Raw genomic sequence first — 25,280 nt, forward strand, 5'->3', positions numbered from 1 at the left:
CCCTAATCCTAACCCGTACGCTAACACTAACCCGTACCCTAACACGTACGCTCACCCTAAACTGTTGTCGTAGCCTAACCTGTACCGTAAACCGTCCCCGTCCCCTAACCCTAACCCTAACCCTAACCCTAACCCTTACCCGAAGCCTTACCCTCACCCGTCCCCTAATCCTAACCCGTACGCTAACACTAACCCGTACCCTAACACGTACGCTCACCCTAAACCGTTGTCGTACCCTAACCTGTACCCTAAACCGTCCCCGTCCCCTAACCCTAACCCTAACCCTAACCCTAAACCTAACCCTTACCCGAATCCTTCCACTCACCCGTCCCCTAATCCTCACCCGTACGCTAACACTAACCCGTACCCTAACACGTACGCTCACCCTAAACCGTTGTCGTACACTAACCTGTACCCTAAACCGTCCCCGTCCCCTAACCCCAACCCTAACCCTAACCCTAACCCTAACCCTTACCCGAAGCCTTACCCTCACCCGTCCCATAATCCTAACCCGTACGCTAACACTAACCCGTACCCTAACACATACGCTCACCCTAAACCATTGTCATACCCTAACCTGTACCCTAAACCGTCCCCGTGCCCGTCCCCTAACCCTAACCCTAACCCTAACACTTACCGAAGCCTTACCCTCACCCGTCCCCTAATCCTAACCCGTATGCTAACACTAACCCGTACCCTAACACGTACGCTCACCCTAAACCGTTGTCGTACCCTAACATGTACCCTAAACCATCCCCGTCCCCTAACCGTAACCCTAACCCTAAACCTAACCCTTAACCGAAGCCTTAACCTAACCCGTTCCCTAATCCTAAACCCTAGGCTAACAATAACCCGTACACTAACACGTGCGCTCACCCTAAACCGTTGTCGTACCCTAACCTGTACCCTAAACCGTCCCCATCCCCTAACCCTAACTCTAAACCTAACCTTTACCCGATGCCTTACCCTCACCCGTTCCCTAATCCTAAACCATACGCTAACACTAACCCATACGCTAACACGTACGCTCACCATAAACCGTGGTCATACCTTAACCTGTACCCTAAACCGTCCCCGTCCCCTAACCCTAACATTAACCCTAACCCTTACCCGAAGCCTTACCCTAACACATCCCCTAATCCTAACCCGTACTCTAAAACTACCACGTACCCTAACATGTACGCTCACCCTAAACCGTTGTCGTAACCTAACCTGTACCCTAAACCGTTCCCGTCCCCTAACCCTAACCCTAAACCTAACTCTTACCCGAAGCCTTACACTAACACGTCCCCTAATCCTAAACCGTACGCTAACACTAAGCCGTACCCTAATCCTAACCCGTACCCTAACACTAACCCGTACTCTAACATATAGGCTCACCATAAACACTTGTTGTACCCTAACCTGTACCCTAAACGGTCCCCGTCTCCTAACCCTAACCCTAACCCTTACCCGAAGTCTTACCCTAACCCGTCCCCTAATCCTAACCCGTACGCTAACACTAAGCTGTACCCTAACACGTACGCTCACCCTAAACATTTGTCGTACCCTAACCTGTACACTAAACCGTGCCCATCCCCTAACACTAACCCTAACCCTAACCCTAATCCTAACCCTTACCCGAAGCCTTACCCTAAAACGTCCCCTAATCCTAACCCGTATGCTAACACTAACCCGTACCCTTACACGTACGCTCACCCTAAACCATTGTCGTACCCTAACCTGTACCCTAAACCGTCCCCATCTCCGTCCCCGTCCGCATCCCCTAACCCTAACTCTAACCCTAACACTTACCCGAAGCCTTACCCTAACCCGTTCCCTAATCCTAACCCGTACGCTAACACTAACCCGTATCCTAAAACGTACGCTCTCCCTAAACCGTTGTTGTACCCTAACCTGTACCCTAAATCGTCCCTGTCCCCGTGCACGTCCCCTAACCCTAACCCTAACCCTAACCCTAACCCTAACACTTACCCGAAACCTTACACTAACCCGTCCCCTAATCCTAAACCGTATGCTAACACTAACCCGTACCCTAACACGTACGCTCACCCTAAACCGTTGTTATAGCCTAACGTGTACCCTAAACCTTTCCCGTCCTCTAACCCTAACCCTAACCCTAACCCTAATCCTTACCCGAAGCCTTACCCCAACCCGTCCCCTAATCCTAACCCGTACGCTAACACTAACCCGTACCCTAACACGTACGCTCTGCCTAAACCGTTGTCGTACACTAACCTGTACCCTAAACTGTCCCCGTCCCCATTCCCTATCCTTAACCCTAACCCTTACCCGAAGCCCTACCATAACCTGTCCCCTAATCCTAAGACGTACGCTAACACTAACCCGTAACCTAACACGTACGCTCACCCTAAAACATTGTCATAGCCTAATCTGTACCCATAACTGTCCCCATTCTCTAACCCTAACCCTAACGCTAACCCTTACCCGAAGCCTTACTGTAACCCGTCCCCTAATCCTAACACGTATGCTAACACTAAGGGATACCCTAACACGTACGCTCACCCTAAACCGTTGTCGTACCCTAACCTGTACCCTAAACCGTCCCTGTCCCCGTCCCCTAACCCTAACCCTAACCCTAACACTAACCCTAACCCTTACCCGAAGCCTTACCCTCACCCGTCCCCTAATCCTAACCCGTACGCTAACACTAACCCATACCCTAACACGTACGCTCACCCTAAACCGTTGTCGTACCATAACCTGTACCCTAAACCGTCCCCGTCCCCGTCCCCTAACCCTAACCCTAACCCTAACCCTAACCCTTACCCGAAGCCTTACCCTCACCCGTCCCCGAATTCTAACCCGTACGCTAACACTAACCCGTACCCTAACACGTACGCTCACCCTAAACCGTTGTCGTACCCTAACCTGTCCCCTAAACGGTCCCCGTCCCCTAACCCTAACCCTAACCCTAACTCTAACCCTAACCCTAACCCTTACCCGAAGCCTTAACCTCACCCGTCCCCTAATCCTAACACGTACGCTAACACTAACCCGTACCCTAACACATACGCTCACCCTAAACCGTTGTCGTACCCTAACCTGTACCCTCAACCGTCCCCGTCCCCTAACCCTAACCCTAACCCTAACCTTATCCCTAACCCTTACACGAAGACTTACCCTCACCCGTACCCTAATCCTAACCCGTCCGCTAACACTAACCCGTACCCTAACACGTACGCTCACCCTAAACCGTTGTCGTACACTAACCTGTACCCTAAACCGTCCCCGTGCCCTAACCCTAACCCTCACCCTAACCCTAACCCTTACCCGAAGCCTTACGCTCACCCGTCCCCTAATCCTAACACGTACGCTAACACTAACCCGTACCCTAACACGTACGCTCACCCTAAACCGTTGTCGTACACTAACCTGTACCCTAAACCGTCCCCGTCCCCTAACCCTAACCCTAACCCTAACCCTAACCCTTACCCTTACCCGAAGCCTTACCCTCACCCGTCCCCTAATCCTAACCCGTACGCTAACACTAACCCGTACCCTAACACGTACGCTCACCCTAAACCGTTGTCGTACCCTAACCTGTACCCTAAACCGTCCCCGTCCCCTAACCCTAACCCTAACCCTAACCCTTACCCGAAGCATTACACTCACCCGTCCCCTTTTCCTAACCCGTACGCTAACACTAACCCATACCCTAACACGTACGCTCAACCTAAACCGTTGTCGTACCCTAACCTGTACCCTAAACCGTCCCCGTCCCCTAACCCTAACCCTAACCCTAACCCTAACCCTAAGGCTTACCCGAAACCTTACCTTCACCCGACCCCTAATCCTAACCCGTACTCTAACACTAACCCGTACCCTAACACGTACGCTCACCCTAAACCGTTGTCGTACACTAACCTGTACCCTAAACCGTCCCCGTCCCCTAAACCTAACCCTAACCCTAACCCTAACCCTAACCCTTACCCGAAGCCTTACCCTCACCCGTCCCCTAATCCTAACCCGTTCGCTAACACTAACCCGTACCCTAACACGTACACTCACCCTAAACAATTGTCGTACCCTAACCTGTTCCCTAAACCTTCCCCGTCCCCGTCCCCGTCCCCTAACCCTAACCCTAACCCTTACCCGAAGCCTTACCCTCACCCTTCCCCTAAGCCTAACCCGTACGCTAACACTAACCCGTACCCTAACACGTACGCTCACCCTAAACCGTTGACGTACCCTAACCTGTACCCTAAACCGTCCCCGTCCCCGTCCCCTAACCCTAACCCTAAACCTAACCCTAACACTTACCCGAAGCCTTACCCTCACCCGTCCCCTAATCCTAACCCGTACGCTAATACTAACCCGTGCCCTAATACGTACGCTCAGACTTAACCGTTGTCGAACCCTAAACTGTATCCTAAACCGTCTCCGTCCCTTAACCCTAACCCTAACCCTAACCCTAACACTTAACCGAAGCCTTACCCTCACCCGTCCCCTAATCCTAACCCGTACGCTAACACTAACCCGTAGCCTAACACGTACGCTCACCCTAAACCGTTGTCGTACCCTAACCTGTACCCTAAACCGTCCCCATCCCCTAACCCTAACCCTAACCCTAAACCTAACCCTAACCCTTACCCGAAGCCTTACCCTCACCCGTCCCCTAATCCTAACCCGTACGCTAACACTAACACGTACCCTAACACGTACGCTCACCCTAAACCGTTGTCGTACCCTAACCTGTACCCTAAACCATCCCCGTCCCCTAACCCTAACCCTAACCCTTACCCGAAGCCTTACACTCACCCGTCCCCTAATCCTAACCCGTACGCTAACACTAACCCGTACCCTAACACGTACGCTCACCCTAAACCGTTGTCGTACCCTAAACTGTACCCTAAACCGTCCCCGTCCCCTAACCCTAACCCTAACCTTAACCCTAACCTTAACCCTTACCCGAAGCCTTACACTCACCCGTCCCCTAAACCTCATCCGTACCCTAACACTAACCCGTACCCTAACACGTACGCTCACCCTAAACCTTTGTCGTACCCTAACCTGTACCCTAAACCGTCCCTGTCCCCTAACCCTAACCCTAACCCTAACCCTAACCCTAACCCTTACCCAAAGCCTTACCCTCACCCGCCCCCTAATCTTAACCCGTACGCTAACACTAACCCGTACCCTAACACGTACGCTCATCCTAAACCGTTGTCGTAGCCTAACTTGTGCCCTAAACGGTCCCCTTCCCCTAACCCTATCCCTAACCCTAACCCTAACCCTTACCCGAAGCCTTACCCTCACCCGTCCCCTAATCCTAACCCGTACGCTAACACTAACCCGTACCCTAACACGTACGCTCACCCTAAATCGTTGTCGTACCCTAACCTGTACCCTAAACCGTCCTCGTCCCATAACCCTAACCCTAACCCTAACCCTAACCCTAAAACTTACCGGAAGCCTAACCCTCACCCGTCCCCTAATCCTAACCCGTACGCTAACACTAACCCGTACCCTAACACGTATGCTCACCCTAAACCGTTGTCGTACCCTAACCTGTACCCTAAACCGTCCCCGTGCCCGTCCCCTAACCATAACCATAACCCTAACCCTAACCCTTACCCGAAGCCTTACCCTCACCCGTCCCCTAATCCTAACCCGTACGCTAACACTAACCCGTACCCTAACATGTACGCTCAACCTAAACTGTTGTCGTACGCTAAACTGTACCCTAAACCGTCCCCGTCCCCTAACCCTAACCCTAACCCTAACCCTAACCCTAACCCTTACCCGAAGCCTTACCCTCACCCGTCCCCTAATCCTAAGCCGTACGCTAACACTAACCCGTACCCTAACACATAAGCTCACCCTAAACCGTTGTTGTACACTAACCTGTACCCTAAACCGTCCCCGTCCCCGTCCCCTAACCCTAACCCTAAACCTAACCTTTACCCGAAGCCTTACCCTCACCCGTCCCCTAATCCTAACCCGTACGCCAACACTAACCCGTACCCTAACACGTACGCTCACCCTAAACCGTTGTCGTACACTAACCTGTACCCTAAACCGTCCCCGTCCCCTAACCCGAACCCTAAACCTAACCCTAACCCTTACCCGAAGCCTTACACTCACCCGTCCCCTAATCCTAAACCGTACCCTAACACTAACCCGTACCCTAACACGTACGCTCACCTTAAACCGTTGTCGTACACTAACCTGTACCCTAAACCGTCCCTGTCCCCTAACCCTAACCCTAACCCTAACCCTAACACTTACCCGAAGCCTTACACTCACCCGTCCCCTAATCCTAAACCTTACGCTAACAATAACCCGTACCCTAACACGTATGCTCACCCTGAACCGTTGTCGTACCCTAACCTGTACCCTAAACCGTCCCCGTCCCCGTCCCCTAACCCTAACCCTAACCGTAACCCTTACCCGAAGCCTTACCCTCACCCATCCCATAATCCTAACCCGTACGCTAACACTAACCCGTACCCTAACACGTACGCTCACCCTAAATCGTTGTCGTAAACTAAACTGTACCCTAAACCGTCCCCGTCCCCTAACCCTAACCCTAACCCTAACCGTAACCCTAACCCTTACCCGAAGCCTTACCCTCACCCGTCCCCTAATCCTAAACCGTACGCTAACACTAACCCGTACCCTAACACGTACGCTCACCATAAACCTTTGTCGTACCCTAACCTGTACCCTAAACCGTCCCCGTTCCCTAACCCTAACCCTAACCCTATCCCTAACCCTAACCCTTACCTGAAGCCTTACCCTCACCCGTCCCCTAATCCTAACCCGTACGCTAACACTAACCCGTACCCTAACACGTACCCTCACCCTAAAACGTTGTCGTACCCTAACCTGTACCCTACACCGTCACCGTCCCCTAACCCTAACCCTAACCGTAACCCTTACCCGAAGCCTTACATTCAACCGTCCCCTAATCCTAACCCGTACGCTAACACTAACCCGTACCCTAACACGTACGCTCACCCTAAAGCGTTGTCGTACCCTAACCTGTACCCTAAACCGTCCCCGTCCCCGTCCCCTAACCCTAACCCTAACCCTAACCCTAACCCTTACCCGAAGCCTTATTCTCCCCCGTCCCCTAATCCTAACCCGTACGCTAACACTAACGCGTACCCTAACACGTACGCTCACCCTGAACCGTTGTCGTACACTAACCTGTACCCTAAACCGTCCCCGTGCACGTCCCCTAACCCTAAGCCTAACCCTAACACTAACCCTTACCCGAAGCCTTACCCTCACCCTTCTCCTAATCCTAAACCGTACGCTAACACTAACCCGTACCCTAACACGTACGCTCACCCTAAACCGTTGTCGTAACCTAACCTGTACCCTAAACCGTCCCCGTCCCGTAACTATAACCCTAACTCTAACCCTAACCCTAAACCTTACCCGAAGCCTTACCCTCACCCGTCCCCTAATCCTAACCCGTACGCTAACACTAACCCATACCCTAACACGTACACTCACCCTAAACCGTTGCCGTACACTAACCTGTACCCTAAACCGTCCCCGTCCCCTAACCCTAACCCTAAACCTAACCCTTACCCGAAGCCTTACCCTCACCCGTCCCCTAATCCTAACACGTACGCTAACACTAACCTGTACCCTAACACGTACGCTCACCCTAAACAGTTGTCGTACCCTAACCTGTACCCTAAACCGTCCCCGTCCCCGTCCCCTAACCCTAACCCTAACCCTAACCCTTACCCGAAGCCTTACCCTCACCAGTCCCCTAATCCTAACCCGTACGCTAACACTAAGCCGTACCCTAACACGTACCCTCACCCTAAACCATTGTCGTACCGTAACCTGTACCCTAAACCGTCCCCGTGCCCGTCCCCTAACCCTAACCCTAACCCTAACCCTTTCCCGAAGCCTTACCCTCACCCGTCCCCTAATCCTAACCCGTACGCTAACACTAACCCGTACCCTAACACGTACGCTCACCCTAAACCGTTGTCGTACCCTAACCTGTACCCTAAACCGTCCCCGTCCCCTAACCCTAACCCTAACCCTAACCCTAAACCTTACCCGAAGCCTTACACTCACCCGTCCCCTAATCCTCAAACGTACGCTAACACTAACCCGTACCCTAACACGTACGCTCACCCTAAACCTTTGTCGTACCCTAACCTGTCCCCTAAACGGTCCCCGTCCCCTAACCCTAACCCTAACCCTAACCCTAACGCTAACCCTTACCCGAAGCCTTACCCTCACCCGTCCCCTAATCCTAACCCGTACGCTAACACTAACACGTACCCTAACACGTACCCTCACCATAAACCGTTGTCGTACCCTAACCTGTACCCTAAACCGTCCCCGTCCCCGTCCCCGTCCCCTAACCCTAACCCTAACCCTAACCTTTACCCGAAGCCTTACCCTCACCCGTCCCCTAATCCTAACCCGTACGCTAACACTAACCCATACCCTAACATATACGCTCACCCTAAACCGTTGTCGTACCCTAACCTGTACCCTAAACAGTCCCCGTCCCCTTCCCCTAACCCTAACCCTAACCCTAACCCTAACCCTAACCCTTACCCGAAGCCTTACCCTCACCCGTCCCCTAATCCTAACCCGTACGCTAACACTAACCCGTACCCTAACACGTACGCTCACCCTAAACTGTTGTCGTAGCCTAACCTGTACCGTAAACCGTCCCCGTCCCCTAACCCTAACCCTAACCCTAACCCTAACCCTTACCCGAAGCCTTACCCTCACCCGTCCCCTAATCCTAACCCGTACGCTAACACTAACCCGTACCCTAACACGTACGCTCACCCTAAACCGTTGTCGTACCCTAACCTGTACCCTAAACTGTCCCCGTCCCCTAACCCTAACCCTAACCCTAACCCTAAACCTAACCCTTACCCGAATCCTTCCACTCACCAGTCCCCTAATCCTCACCCGTACGCTAACACTAACCTGTACCCTAACACGTACGCTCACCCTAAACCGTTGTCTTACACTAACCTGTACCCTAAACCGTCCCCGTCCCCTAACCCCAACCCTAACCCTAACCCTATCCCTAACCCTCACCCGAAGCCTTACCCTCACCCGTCCCATAATCCTAACCCGTACGCTAACACTAACCCGTACCCTAACACATACGCTCACCCTAAACCATTGTCATACCCTAACCTGTACCCTAAACCGTCCCCGTGCCCGTCCCCTAACCCTAACCCTAACCCTAACCCTAACACTTACCGAAGCCTTACCCTCACCCGTCCCCTAATCCTAACCCGTATGCTAACACTAACCCGTACCCTAACACGTACGCTCACCCTAAACCGTTGTCGTACCCTAACATGTACCCTAAACCATCCCCGTCCCCTAACCGTAACCCTAACCCTAAACCTAACCCTTAACCGAAGCCTTAACCTAACCCGTTCCCTAATCCTAAACCGTAGGCTAACAATAACCCGTACACTAACACGTGCGCTCACCCTAAAACGTTGTCGTACCCTAACCTGTACCCTAAACCGTCCCCATCCCCTAACCCTAACTCTAAACCTAACCTTTACCCGATGCCTTACCCTCACCCGTTCCCTAATCCTAAACCATACGCTAACACTAACCCATACGCTAACACGTACGCTCACCATAAACCGTGGTCATACCTTAACCTGTACCCTAAACCGTCCCCGTCCCCTAACCCTAACATTAACCCTAACCCTTACCCGAAGCCTTACCCTAACACATCCTCTAATCCTAACCCGTACTCTAAAACTACCATGTACCCTAACATGTACGCTCACCCTAAACCGTTGTCGTAACCTAACCTGTACCCTAAACCGTTCCCGTCCCCTAACCCTAACCCTAAACCTAACTCTTACCCGAAGCCTTACACTAACACGTCCCCTAATCCTAAACCGTACGCTAACACTAAGCCGTACCCTAATCCTAACCCGTACCCTAACACTAACCCGTACTCTAACATATAGGCTCACCATAAACACTTGTTGTACCCTAACCTGTACCCTAAACGGTCCCCGTCTCCTAACCCTAACCCTAACCCTTACCCGAAGTCTTACCCTAACCCGTCCCCTAATCCTAACCCGTACGCTAACACTAAGCTGTACCCTAACACGTACGCTCACCCTAAACATTTGTCGTACCCTAACCTGTACACTAAACCGTGCCCATCCCCTAACACTAACCCTAACCCTAACCCTAATCCTAACCCTTACCCGAAGCCTTACCCTAAAACGTCCCCTAATCCTAACCCGTATGCTAACACTAACCCGTACCCTTACACGTACGCTCACCCTAAACCATTGTCGTACCCTAACCTGTACCCTAAACTGTCCCCTTCTCCGTCCCCGTCCGCATCCCCTAACCCTAACTCTAACCCTAACACTTACCCGAAGCCTTACCCTAACCCGTTCCCTAATCCTAACCCGTACGCTAACACTAACCCGTATCCTAAAACGTACGCTCTCCCTAAACCGTTGTTGTACCCTAACCTGTACCCTAAATCGTCCCTGTCCCCGTGCACGTCCCCTAACCCTAACCCTAACCCTAACCCTAACCCTAACACTTACCCGAAACCTTACACTAACCCGTCCCCTAATCCTAAACCGTATGCTAACACTAACCCGTACCCTAACACGTACGCTCACCCTAAACCGTTGTTATAGCCTAACGTGTACCCTAAACCTTTCCCGTCCTCTAACCCTAACCCTAACCCTAACCCTAATCCTTACCCGAAGCCTTACCCCAACCCGTCCCCTAATCCTAACCCGTACGCTAACACTAACCCGTACCCTAACACGTACGCTCTGCCTAAACCGTTGTCGTACACTAACCTGTACCCTAAACTGTCCCCGTCCCCATCCCCTATCCTTAACCCTAACCCTTACCCGAAGCCCTACCATAACCTGTCCCCTAATCCTAAGACGTACGCTAACACTAACCCGTAACCTAACACGTACGCTCACCCTAAAACATTGTCATAGCCTAATCTGTACCCATAACTGTCCCCATTCTCTAACCCTAACCCTAACGCTAACACTTACCCGAAGCCTTACTGTAACCCGTCCCCTAATCCTAACATGTATGCTAACACTAAGGGATACCCTAACACGTACGCTCACCCTAAACCGTTGTCGTACCCTAACCTGTACCCTAAACCGTCCCTGTCCCCGTCCCCTAACCCTAACCCTAACCCTAACACTAACCCTAACCCTTACCCGAAGCCTTACCCTCACCCGTCCCCTAATCCTAACCCGTACGCTAACACTAACCCATACCCTAACACGTACGCTCACCCTAAACCGTTGTCGTACCATAACCTGTACCCTAAACCGTCCCCGTCCCCGTCCCCTAACCCTAACCCTAACCCTAACCCTAACCCTTACCCGAAGCCTTACCCTCACCCGTCCCCGAATTCTAACCCGTACGCTAACACTAACCCGTACCCTAACACGTACGCTCACCCTAAACCGTTGTCGTACCCTAACCTGTACCCTAAACCGTCCCCGTCCCCTAACCCTAACCCTAACCCTAACTCTAACCCTAACCCTAACCCTTACCCGAAGCCTTAACCTCACCCGTCCCCTAATCCTAACACGTACGCTAACACTAACCCGTACCCTAACACATACGCTCACCCTAAACCGTTGTCGTACCCTAACCTGTACCCTCAACCGTCCCCGTCCCCTAACCCTAACCCTAACCCTAACCTTATCCCTAACCCTTACACGAAGACTTACCCTCACCCGTACCCTAATCCTAACCCGTACGCTAACACTAACCCGTACCCTAACACGTACGCTCACCCTAAAACGTTGTCGTACACTAACCTGTACCCTAAACCGTCCCCGTGCCCTAACCCTAACCCTCACCCTAACCCTAACCCTTACCCGAAGCCTTACGCTCACCCGTCCCCTAATCCTAACACGTACGCTAACACTAACCCGTACCATAACACGTACGCTCACCCTAAACCGTTGTCGTACACTAACCTGTACCCTAAACCGTCCCCGTCCCCTAACCCTAACCCTAACCCTAACCCTAACCCTTACCCTTACCCGAAGCCTTACCCTCACCCGTCCCCTAATCCTAACGCGTACGCTAACACTAACCCGTACCCTAACACGTACGCTCACCCTAAACCGTTGTCGTACCCTAACCTGTACCCTAAACCGTTCCCGTCCCCGTCCCCGTCCCCTAACCCTAACCCTAACACTAAACCTTACCCGAAGCCTTACACTCACCCGTCCCCTAATCCTCAAACGTACGCTAACACTAACCCGTACCCTAACACGTACGCTCACCCTAAACCTTTGTCGTACCCTAACCTGTCCCCTAAACGGTCCCCGTCCCCTAACCCTAACCCTAACCCTAACCCTAACGCTAACCCTTACCCGAAGCCTTACCCTCACCCGTCCCCTAATCCTAACCCGTACGCTAACACTAACACGTACCCTAACACGTACCCTCACCATAAACCGTTGTCGTACCCTAACCTGTACCCTAAACCGTCCCCGTCCCCGTCCCCGTCCCCTAACCCTAACCCTAACCCTAACCTTTACCCGAAGCCTTACCCTCACCCGTCCCCTAATCCTAACCCGTACGCTAACACTAACCCATACCCTAACATATACGCTCACCCTAAACCGTTGTCGTACCCTAACCTGTACCCTAAACAGTCCCCGTCCCCTTCCCCTAACCCTAACCCTAACCCTAACCCTAACCCTAACCCTTACCCGAAGCCTTACCCTCACCCGTCCCCTAATCCTAACCCGTACGCTAACACTAACCCGTACCCTAACACGTACGCTCACCCTAAACTGTTGTCGTAGCCTAACCTGTACCGTAAACCGTCCCCGTCCCCTAACCCTAACCCTAACCCTAACCCTAACCCTTACCCGAAGCCTTACCCTCACCCGTCCCCTAATCCTAACCCGTACGCTAACACTAACCCGTACCCTAACACGTACGCTCACCCTAAACCGTTGTCGTACCCTAACCTGTACCCTAAACCGTCCCCGTCCCCTAACCCTAACCCTAACCCTAACCCTAAACCTAACCCTTACCCGAATCCTTCCACTCACCCGTCCCCTAATCCTCACCCGTACGCTAACACTAACCCGTACCCTAACACGTACGCTCACCCTAAACCGTTGTCTTACACTAACCTGTACCCTAAACCGTCCCCGTCCCCTAACCCCAACCCTAACCCTAACCCTATCCCTAACCCTCACCCGAAGCCTTACCCTCACCCGTCCCATAATCCTAACCCGTACGCTAACACTAACCCGTACCCTAACACATACGCTCACCCTAAACCATTGTCATACCCTAACCTGTACCCTAAACCGTCCCCGTGCCCGTCCCCTAACCCTAACCCTAACCCTAACCCTAACACTTACCGAAGCCTTACCCTCACCCGTCCCCTAATCCTAACCCGTATGCTAACACTAACCCGTACCCTAACACGTACGCTCACCCTAAACCGTTGTCGTACCCTAACATGTACCCTAAACCATCCCCGTCCCCTAACCGTAACCCTAACCCTAAACCTAACCCTTAACCGAAGCCTTAACCTAACCCGTTCCCTAATCCTAAACCGTAGGCTAACAATAACCCGTACACTAACACGTGCGCTCACCCTAAAACGTTGTCGTACCCTAACCTGTACCCTAAACCGTCCCCATCCCCTAACCCTAACTCTAAACCTAACCTTTACCCGATGCCTTACCCTCACCCGTTCCCTAATCCTAAACCATACGCTAACACTAACCCATACGCTAACACGTACGCTCACCATAAACCGTGGTCATACCTTAACCTGTACCCTAAACCGTCCCCGTCCCCTAACCCTAACATTAACCCTAACCCTTACCCGAAGCCTTACCCTAACACATCCTCTAATCCTAACCCGTACTCTAAAACTACCACGTACCCTAACATGTACGCTCACCCTAAACCGTTGTCGTAACCTAACCTGTACCCTAAACCGTTCCCGTCCCCTAACCCTAACCCTAAACCTAACTCTTACCCGAAGCCTTACACTAACACGTCCCCTAATCCTAAACCGTACGCTAACACTAAGCCGTACCCTAATCCTAACCCGTACCCTAACACTAACCCGTACTCTAACATATAGGCTCACCATAAACACTTGTTGTACCCTAACCTGTACCCTAAACGGTCCCCGTCTCCTAACCCTAACCCTAACCCTTACCCGAAGTCTTACCCTAACCCGTCCCCTAATCCTAACCCGTACGCTAACACTAAGCTGTACCCTAACACGTACGCTCACCCTAAACATTTGTCGTACCCTAACCTGTACACTAAACCGTGCCCATCCCCTAACACTAACCCTAACCCTAACCCTAATCCTAACCCTTACCCGAAGCCTTACCCTAAAACGTCCCCTAATCCTAACCCGTATGCTAACACTAACCCGTACCCTTACACGTACGCTCACCCTAAACCATTGTCGTACCCTAACCTGTACCCTAAACCGTCCCCTTCTCCGTCCCCGTCCGCATCCCCTAACCCTAACTCTAACCCTAACACTTACCCGAAGCCTTACCCTAACCCGTTCCCTAATCCTAACCCGTACGCTAACACTAACCCGTATCCTAAAACGTACGCTCTCCCTAAACCGTTGTTGTACCCTAACCTGTACCCTAAATCGTCCCTGTCCCCGTGCACGTCCCCTAACCCTAACCCTAACCCTAACCCTAACCCTAACACTTACCCGAAACCTTACACTAACCCGTCCCCTAATCCTAAACCGTATGCTAACACTAACCCGTACCCTAACACGTACGCTCACCCTAAACCGTTGTTATAGCCTAACGTGTACCCTAAACCTTTCCCGTCCTCTAACCCTAACCCTAACCCTAACCCTAATCCTTACCCGAAGCCTTACCCCAACCCGTCCCCTAATCCTAACCCGTACGCTAACACTAACCCGTACCCTAACACGTACGCTCTGCCTAAACCGTTGTCGTACACTAACCTGTACCCTAAACTGTCCCCGTCCCCATCCCCTATCCTTAACCCTAACCCTTACCCGAAGCCCTACCATAACCTGTCCCCTAATCCTAAGACGTACGCTAACACTAACCCGTAACCTAACACGTACGCTCACCCTAAAACATTGTCATAGCCTAATCTGTACCCATAACTGTCCCCATTCTCTAACCCTAACCCTAACGCTAACACTTACCCGAAGCCTTACTGTAACCCGTCCCCTAATCCTAACACGTATGCTAACACTAAGGGATACCCTAACACGTACGCTCACCCTAAACCGTTGTCGTACCCTAACCTGTACCCTAAACCGTCCCTGTCCCCGTCCCCTAACCCTAACCCTAACCCTAACACTAACCCTAACCCTTACCCGAAGCCTTACCCTCACCCGTCCCCTAATCCTAACCCGTACGCTAACACTAACCCATACCCTAACACGTACGCTCACCCTAAACCGTTGTCGTACCATAACCTGTACCCTAAACCGTCCCCGTCCCCGTCCCCTAACCCTAACCCTAACCCTAACCCTAACCCTTACCCGAAGCCTTACCCTCACCCGTCCCCGAATTCTAACCCGTACGCTAACACTAACCCGTACCCTAACACGTACGCTCACCCTAAACCGTTGTCGTACCCTAACCTGTACCCTAAACCGTCCCCGTCCCCTAACCCTAACCCTAACCCTAACTCTAACCCTAACCCTAACCCTTACCCGAAGCCTTAACCTCACCCGTCCCCTAATCCTAACACGTACGCTAACACTAACCCGTACCCTAACACATACGCTCACCCTAAACCGTTGTCGTACCCTAACCTGTACCCTCAACCGTCCCCGTCCCCTAACCCTAACCCTAACCCTAACCTTATCCCTAACCCTTACACGAAGACTTACCCTCACCCGTACCCTAATCCTAACCCGTACGCTAACACTAACCCGTACCCTAACACGTACGCTCACCCTAAAACGTTGTCGTACACTAACCTGTACCCTAAACCGTCCCCGTGCCCTAACCCTAACCCTCACCCTAACCCTAACCCTTACCCGAAGCCTTACGCTCACCCGTCCCCTAATCCTAACACGTACGCTAACACTAACCCGTACCATAACACGTACGCTCACCCTAAACCGTTGTCGTACACTAACCTGTACCCTAAACCGTCCCCGTCCCCTAACCCTAACCCTAACCCTAACCCTAACCCTTACCCTTACCCGAAGCCTTACCCTCACCCGTCCCCTAATCCTAACGCGTACGCTAACACTAACCCGTACCCTAACACGTACGCTCACCCTAAACCGTTGTCGTACCCTAACCTGTACCCTAAACCGTTCCCGTCCCCGTCCCCGTCCCCTAACCCTAACCCTAACACTAAACCTTACCCGAAGCCTTACACTCACCCGTCCCCTAATCCTCAAACGTACGCTAACACTAACCCGTACCCTAACACGTACGCTCACCCTAAACCTTTGTCGTACCCTAACCTGTCCCCTAAACGGTCCCCGTCCCCTAACCCTAACCCTAACCCTAACCCTAACGCTAACCCTTACCCGAAGCCTTACCCTCACCCGTCCCCTAATCCTAACCCGTACGCTAACACTAACACGTACCCTAACACGTACCCTCACCATAAACCGTTGTCGTACCCTAACCTGTACCCTAAACCGTCCCCGTCCCCGTCCCCGTCCCCTAACCCTAACCCTAACCCTAACCTTTACCCGAAGCCTTACCCTCACCCGTCCCCTAATCCTAACCCGTACGCTAACACTAACCCATACCCTAACATATACGCTCACCCTAAACCGTTGTCGTACCCTAACCTGTACCCTAAACAGTCCCCGTCCCCTTCCCCTAACCCTAACCCTAACCCTAACCCTAACCCTAACCCTTACCCGAAGCCTTACCCTCACCCGTCCCCTAATCCTAACCCGTACGCTAACACTAACCCGTACCCTAACACGTACGCTCACCCTAAACTGTTGTCGTAGCCTAACCTGTACCGTAAACCGTCCCCGTCCCCTAACCCTAACCCTAACCCTAACCCTAACCCTTACCCGAAGCCTTACCCTCACCCGTCCCCTAATCCTAACCCGTACGCTAACACTAACCCGTACCCTAACACGTACGCTCACCCTAAACCGTTGTCGTACCCTAACCTGTACCCTAAACCGTCCCCGTCCCCTAACCCTAACCCTAACCCTAACCCTAAACCTAACCCTTACCCGAATCCTTCCACTCACCCGTCCCCTAATCCTCACCCGTACGCTAACACTAACCCGTACCCTAACACGTACGCTCACCCTAAACCGTTGTCTTACACTAACCTGTACCCTAAACCGTCCCCGTCCCCTAACCCCAACCCTAACCCTAACCCTATCCCTAACCCTCACCCGAAGCCTTACCCTCACCCGTCCCATAATCCTAACCCGTACGCTAACACTAACCCGTACCCTAACACATACGCTCACCCTAAACCATTGTCATACCCTAACCTGTACCCTAAACCGTCCCCGTGCCCGTCCCCTAACCCTAACCCTAACCCTAACCCTAACACTTACCGAAGCCTTACCCTCACCCGTCCCCTAATCCTAACCCGTATGCTAACACTAACCCGTACCCTAACACGTACGCTCACCCTAAACCGTTGTCGTACCCTAACATGTACCCTAAACCATCCCCGTCCCCTAACCGTAACCCTAACCCTAAACCTAACCCTTAACCGAAGCCTTAACCTAACCCGTTCCCTAATCCTAAACCGTAGGCTAACAATAACCCGTACACTAACACGTGCGCTCACCCTAAAACGTTGTCGTACCCTAACCTGTACCCTAAACCGTCCCCATCCCCTAACCCTAACTCTAAACCTAACCTTTACCCGATGCCTTACCCTCACCCGTTCCCTAATCCTAAACCATACGCTAACACTAACCCATACGCTAACACGTACGCTCACCATAAACCGTGGTCATACCTTAACCTGTACCCTAAACCGTCCCCGTCCCCTAACCCTAACATTAACCCTAACCCTTACCCGAAGCCTTACCCTAACACATCCTCTAATCCTAACCCGTACTCTAAAACTACCACGTACCCTAACATGTACGCTCACCCTAAACCGTTGTCGTAACCTAACCTGTACCCTAAACCGTTCCCGTCCCCTAACCCTAACCCTAAACCTAACTCTTACCCGAAGCCTTACACTAACACGTCCCCTAATCCTAAACCGTACGCTAACACTAAGCCGTACCCTAATCCTAACCCGTACCCTAACACTAACCCGTACTCTAACATATAGGCTCACCATAAACACTTGTTGTACCCTAACCTGTACCCTAAACGGTCCCCGTCTCCTAACCCTAACCCTAACCCTTACCCGAAGTCTTACCCTAACCCGTCCCCTAATCCTAACCCGTACGCTAACACTAAGCTGTACCCTAACACGTACGCTCACCCTAAACATTTGTCGTACCCTAACCTGTACACTAAACCGTGCCCATCCCCTAACACTAACCCTAACCCTAACCCTAATCCTAACCCTTACCCGAAGCCTTACCCTAAAACGTCCCCTAATCCTAACCCGTATGCTAACACTAACCCGTACCCTTACACGTACGCTCACCCTAAACCATTGTCGTACCCTAACCTGTACCCTAAACCGTCCCCTTCTCCGTCCCCGTCCGCATCCCCTAACCCTAACTCTAACCCTAACACTTACCCGAAGCCTTACCCTAACCCGTTCCCTAATCCTAACCCGTACGCTAACACTAACCCGTATCCTAAAACGTACGCTCTCCCTAAACCGTTGTTGTACCCTAACCTGTACCCTAAATCGTCCCTGTCCCCGTGCACGTCCCCTAACCCTAACCCTAACCCTAACCCTAACCCTAACACTTACCCGAAACCTTACACTAACCCGTCCCCTAATCCTAAACCGTATGCTAACACTAACCCGTACCCTAACACGTACGCTCACCCTAAACCGTTGTTATAGCCTAACGTGTACCCTAAACCTTTCCCGTCCTCTAACCCTAACCCTAACCCTAACCCTAATCCTTACCCGAAGCCTTACCCCAACCCGTCCCCTAATCCTAACCCGTACGCTAACACTAACCCGTACCCTAACACGTACGCTCTGCCTAAACCGTTGTCGTACACTAACCTGTACCCTAAACTGTCCCCGTCCCCATCCCCTATCCTTAACCCTAACCCTTACCCGAAGCCCTACCATAACCTGTCCCCTAATCCTAAGACGTACGCTAACACTAACCCGTAACCTAACACGTACGCTCACCCTAAAACATTGTCATAGCCTAATCTGTACCCATAACTGTCCCCATTCTCTAACCCTAACCCTAACGCTAACCCTTACCCGAAGCCTTACTGTAACCCGTCCCCTAATCCTAACACGTATGCTAACACTAAGGGATACCCTAACACGTACGCTCACCCTAAACCGTTGTCGTACCCTAACCTGTACCCTAAACCGTCCCTGTCCCCGTCCCCTAACCCTAACCCTAACCCTAACACTAACCCTAACCCTTACCCGAAGCCTTACCCTCACCCGTCCCCTAATCCTAACCCGTACGCTAACACTAACCCATACCCTAACACGTACGCTCACCCTAAACCGTTGTCGTACCATAACCTGTACCCTAAACCGTCCCCGTCCCCGTCCCCTAACCCTAACCCTAACCCTAACCCTAACCCTTACCCGAAGCCTTACCCTCACCCGTCCCCGAATTCTAACCCGTACGCTAACACTAACCCGTACCCTAACACGTACGCTCACCCTAAACCGTTGTCGTACCCTAACCTGTACCCTAAACCGTCCCTGTCCCCTAACCCTAACCCTAACCCTAACTCTAACCCTAACCCTAACCCTTACCCGAAGCCTTAACCTCACCCGTCCCCTAATCCTAACACGTACGCTAACACTAACCCGTACCCTAACACATACGCTCACCCTAAACCGTTGTCGTACCCTAACCTGTACCCTCAACCGTCCCCGTCCCCTAACCCTAACCCTAACCCTAACCTTATCCCTAACCCTTACACGAAGACTTACCCTCACCCGTACCCTAATCCTAACCCGTACGCTAACACTAACCCGTACCCTAACACGTACGCTCACCCTAAAACGTTGTCGTACACTAACCTGTACCCTAAACCGTCCCCGTGCCCTAACCCTAACCCTCACCCTAACCCTAACCCTTACCCGAAGCCTTACGCTCACCCGTCCCCTAATCCTAACACGTACGCTAACACTAACCCGTACCATAACACGTACGCTCACCCTAAACCGTTGTCGTACACTAACCTGTACCCTAAACCGTCCCCGTCCCCTAACCCTAACCCTAACCCTAACCCTAACCCTTACCCTTACCCGAAGCCTTACCCTCACCCGTCCCCTAATCCTAACCCGTACGCTAACACTAACCCGTACCCTAACACGTACGCTCACCCTAAACCGTTGTCGTACCCTAACCTGTACCCTAAACCGTCCCCGTCCCCTAACCCTAACCCTAACCCTAACCCTAACCCTTACCCGAAGCCTTACCCTCACCCGTCCCCTTTTCCTAACCCGTACGCTAACACTAACCCATACCCTAACACGTACGCTCACCCTAAACCGTTGTCGTACCCTAACCTGTACCCTAAACCGTCCCCGTCCCCTAACCCTAACCCTAACCCTAACCCTAACCCTAAGGCTTACCCGAAACCTTACCTTCACCCGACCCCTAATCCTAACCCGTACTCTAACACTAACCCGTACCCTAACACGTACGCTCACCCTAAACCGTTGTCGTACACTAACCTGTACCCTAAACCGTCCCCGTCCCCTAAACCTAACCCTAACCCTAACCCTAACCCTTACCCGAAGCCTTACCCTCACCCGTCCCCTAATCCTAACCCGTACGCTAACACTAACCCGTACCCTAACACGTACACTCACCCTAAACAATTGTCGTACCCTAACCTGTTCCCTAAACCTTCCCCGTCCCCGTCCCCTAACCCTAACCCTAACCCTAACCCTTACCCGAAGCCTTACCCTCACCCTTCCCCTAAGCCTAACCCGTACGCTAACACTAACCCGTACCCTAACACGTACGCTCACCCTAAACCGTTGACGTACCCTAACCTGTACCCTAAACCGTCCCCGTCCCCGTCCCCTAACCCTAACCCTAAACCTAACCCTAACACTTACCCGAAGCCTTACCCTCACCCGTCCCCTAATCCTAACCCGTACGCTAATACTAACCCGTGCCCTAATACGTACGCTCAGACTTAACCGTTGTCGTACCCTAAACTGTATCCTAAACCGTCTCCGTCCCTTAACCCTAACCCTAACCCTAACCCTAACACTTAACCGAAGCCTTACCCTCACCCGTCCCCTAATCCTAACCCGTACGCTAACACTAACCCGTAGCCTAACACGTACGCTCACCCTAAACCGTTGTCGTACCCTAACCTGTACCCTAAACCATCCCCGTCCCCTAACCCTAACCCTAACCCTTACCCGAAGCCTTACACTCACCCGTCCCCTAATCCTAACCCGTACGCTAACACTAACCCGTACCCTAACACGTACGCTCACCCTAAACCGTTGTCGTACAGTAACCTGTACCCTAAACCGTTCCCGTCCCCGTCCCCGTCCCCTAACCCTAACCCTAACCCTAACCCTTACCCGAAGCCTTACCCTCACCCGTCCCCTAATCCTAACGCGTACGCTAACACTAACCCGTACCCTAACACGTACGCTCACCCTAAACCGTTGTCGTACCCTAACCTGTACCCTAAACCGTCCCCGTCCCCTAACCCTAACCCTAACCCTAACCCTAAACCTTACCCGAAGCCTTACCCTCTACCGTCCCCTAATCCTAACACGTACGCTAACACTAATCCGCACCCTAACACGTACGTTCACCCTAAACAGTGGTCGTACCCTAACCTGTACCCTAAATCGTAACTGTCCCCGTCCCCTAACCCTAACTCTAACCCTAACCCTAACCCTAAACCTTACCCGAAGTCTTACCCTCATCCGTCCCCTAATCCTAACCCGTACGCTAACACTAACCCATACCCTAACACGTACGCTCACCCTAAACCATTGTCGTACCCTAACCTGTACCCTAAACCGTCCCCGTCCCCTAACCCTAACCCTAACCCTAACTCTAACCCTAACCCTCACCCTTACCCGAAGCCTTAACCTCACCCGTCTGCTAATCCTAACCCGTACGCTAACACTAACCCATACCCTAACACGTACGCTCACCCTAAACCGTTGTCGTACACTAAACTGTACCCTAAACCGTCCCCGTCCCCTAAGCCTAACCCTTACCCTAACCCTAACCCTAACCCTAACCCTTACCCGAAGCCTTACCCTCACCCGTCCCCTAATCCTAACCCGTACGCTAACACTAACCCGTACCCTAACACGTACGCTCACACTGAACCGTTGTCGTACCCTAACCTGTACCCTAAACCGTCCCCGTACCCTAACCCTAACCCTAACCCTTACCCGAAACCTTACCCTCACCCGTCCCCTAATCCTAACCCGTACGCTAACACTAACCCGTACCCTAACACGTACGCTCACCCTAAACCGTTGTCGTACCATAAGCTGTACCATAAACCGTCCCCGTCCCATAACCCTAACCCTAACCCTAACCCTTACCCGAAGCCTTACCCTCATCCGTCCCCTAATCCTAATCGTACGCTAACACTAACCCGTACCCTAACACGTACGCTCACCCTAAACCGTTGTCGTACGCTAACCTCTACCCTAAACCGTCCCCGTCACCTAACCCTAACCCTAACCCTAACCCTAAACCTTACCCGAAGCCTTACCCTCAGCCGTCCCCTAATCCTAACCCGTACGCGAACACTAACACCTACCCTAACACGTACGCTCACCCTAAACCGTTGTCGTACACTAACCTCTACCCTAAACCGTCCCCGTACCCTAACCCTAACCCTAACCCTAACCCTAACCCTAACCCTTACCCGAAGCCTTACCCTCACCCGTCCCCTAATCCTAACCCGTACGCTAACACTAACCCGTACCCTAACACGTACGCTCACCCTAAACCATTGTCGTACCCTAACCTGTACCCTAAACCATCCCCGTACCCTAACCCTAACCCTAACCCTAACCCTAACCCTTACCCGAAGCCTTACACACACCCGTCCCCTAATCCTAACCCGTACGCTAACACTAACCCGTACCCTTACACGTACGCTCACCCTAAACCGTTGACGTACCCTAACCTGTACCCTAAACCGTCCCCGTCCCCGTCCCCTAACCCTAACCCTAACCCTTACCCGAAGCCTTACCCTCACCCGTCCCCTAATCCTAACCCGTACGCTAACACTAACCCGTACCCTAACACGTACGCTCACCCTAAACCGTTATCGTACCCTAACCTGTACCCTAAACCGTCCCCGTCCCCGTCCCCTAACCCTAACCCTAACTCTAACCCTAACCCTAACCCTTACCCGAAGCCTTACCCTCACCCGTCACCTAATCCTAAACCGTACGCCAACACTAACCTGTACCCTAACACGTACGCTCACGCTAAACCGTTGTCGTACACTAACCTGTACCCTAAACCGTTCCCGTCCCCTAACCCTAACCCTAACCCTAACCCTCACCCTTACCCGAAGCCTTACCCTCACCCGTCCCCTAATCCTAACCCGTACGCTAACACTAACCCGTACCCTAACACGTACGCTCACCCTAAACCGTTGTCGTACCCTAACCTGTACCCTAAACCGTCCCCGTCCCCTAACCCTAACCCTAACCCTTACCCGAAGCCTTACCCTTACCTGTCCCCTAATCCTTACCCGTACGCTAACACTAACCCGTACCCTAACACGTACGCTCACCCTAATCCGTTGTCATACACTAACCTGTACCCTAAACCATTCCCGTCCCCTAACCCTAACACTAAACCTAACCCTAACCCTAACCCTTACCCGAAGCCTTATCCTCACCCGTCCCCTAATCCTAACCCGTACGCTAACACTAACCTGTACCCTAACACGTACGCTCACCCTAAATCGTTGTCGTACCCTAACCTGTACCCTAAACCGTCCCCGTCCCCTAACCCTAACCCTAACCCTAATCCTAACCCTAACCCTTACCCGAAGCCTTACCCTCACCCGTCCCCTAATCCTAACCCGTACGCTAACAATAAACAGTACCCTAACACGTACGCTCACCCTAAACCGTTGTCGTACCCTAACCTGTACCCTAAACCGTCCCCGTCCCCTAACCCTAACCCTAACCCTAACCCTAACCCTTACCCGAAGCCTTACCCTCACCCGTCCCCTAATCCTAACCCGTACGCTAACACTAACCCGTACCCTAACACGTACGCTCACCCTAAACCGTTGTCGTACCCTAACCTGTACCCTAAACCGTCCCCGTCCCCTAACCCTAACCCTAACCCTAAACCTAACCGTAACCCTTACCCGAAGCCTTACCCTCACCCGTCCCCTATTCCTAACCCGTACGCTAACACTAACCCGTACCCTAACACGTACGCTCACCCTAAACCGTTGTCGTAACCTAACCTGTACCCTAAACCATCCCCATCCCCTAAACCTAACCCTAACCCTTACCCGAAGCCTTACACTCACCCGTCCCCTAATCCTAACCCGTACGCTAACACTAACCCGTACCCTAACACGTACGCTCACCCTAAACCGTTGTCGTACCCTAACCTGTACCCTAAACCGTTCCCGTCCCCGTCCCCTAACCCTAACCCTAACCCTAACCCTAACCCTTACCCGAAGCCTTACCCTCACCCTTCCCCTAATCCTAACCCGTACGCTAACACTAACCCGTACCCTAACACGTACGCTCACCCTAAACCGTTGTCGTACCCTAAGCTGTACCCTAACCCGTCCACGTCCCCTAACCCTAACCCTAACCCTAACCCTTACCCTAACCCTTACCCGAAGCCTTACCCTCTACCGTTCCCTAATCCTAACACGTACGCTAACACTAACCCGTACACTAACACGTACGCTCACCCTAAACAGTGGTCGTACCCTAACCTGTACCCTACATCGTAACTGTCCCCGTCCCCTAACCCTAACCCTAACCCTAACCCTAACCCTAAACCTTACCCGAAGTCTTACCCTCATCCGTCCCCTAATCCTAACCCGTACGCTAACACTAACCCATACCCTAACACGTACGCTCACGCTAAACCGTTGTCTTACCCTAACCTGTACCCTAAACCGACCCCGTCCCCTAACCCTAAC

This window comes from Delphinapterus leucas, chromosome 2 (genome assembly GCF_059928025.1).
Source record: "Delphinapterus leucas isolate spDelLeu-1000000601 "Yukka" chromosome 2, BTC_Dleu_Yukka2, whole genome shotgun sequence".
In the NCBI taxonomy this organism is placed as follows: Eukaryota; Metazoa; Chordata; class Mammalia; order Artiodactyla; family Monodontidae; genus Delphinapterus; species Delphinapterus leucas.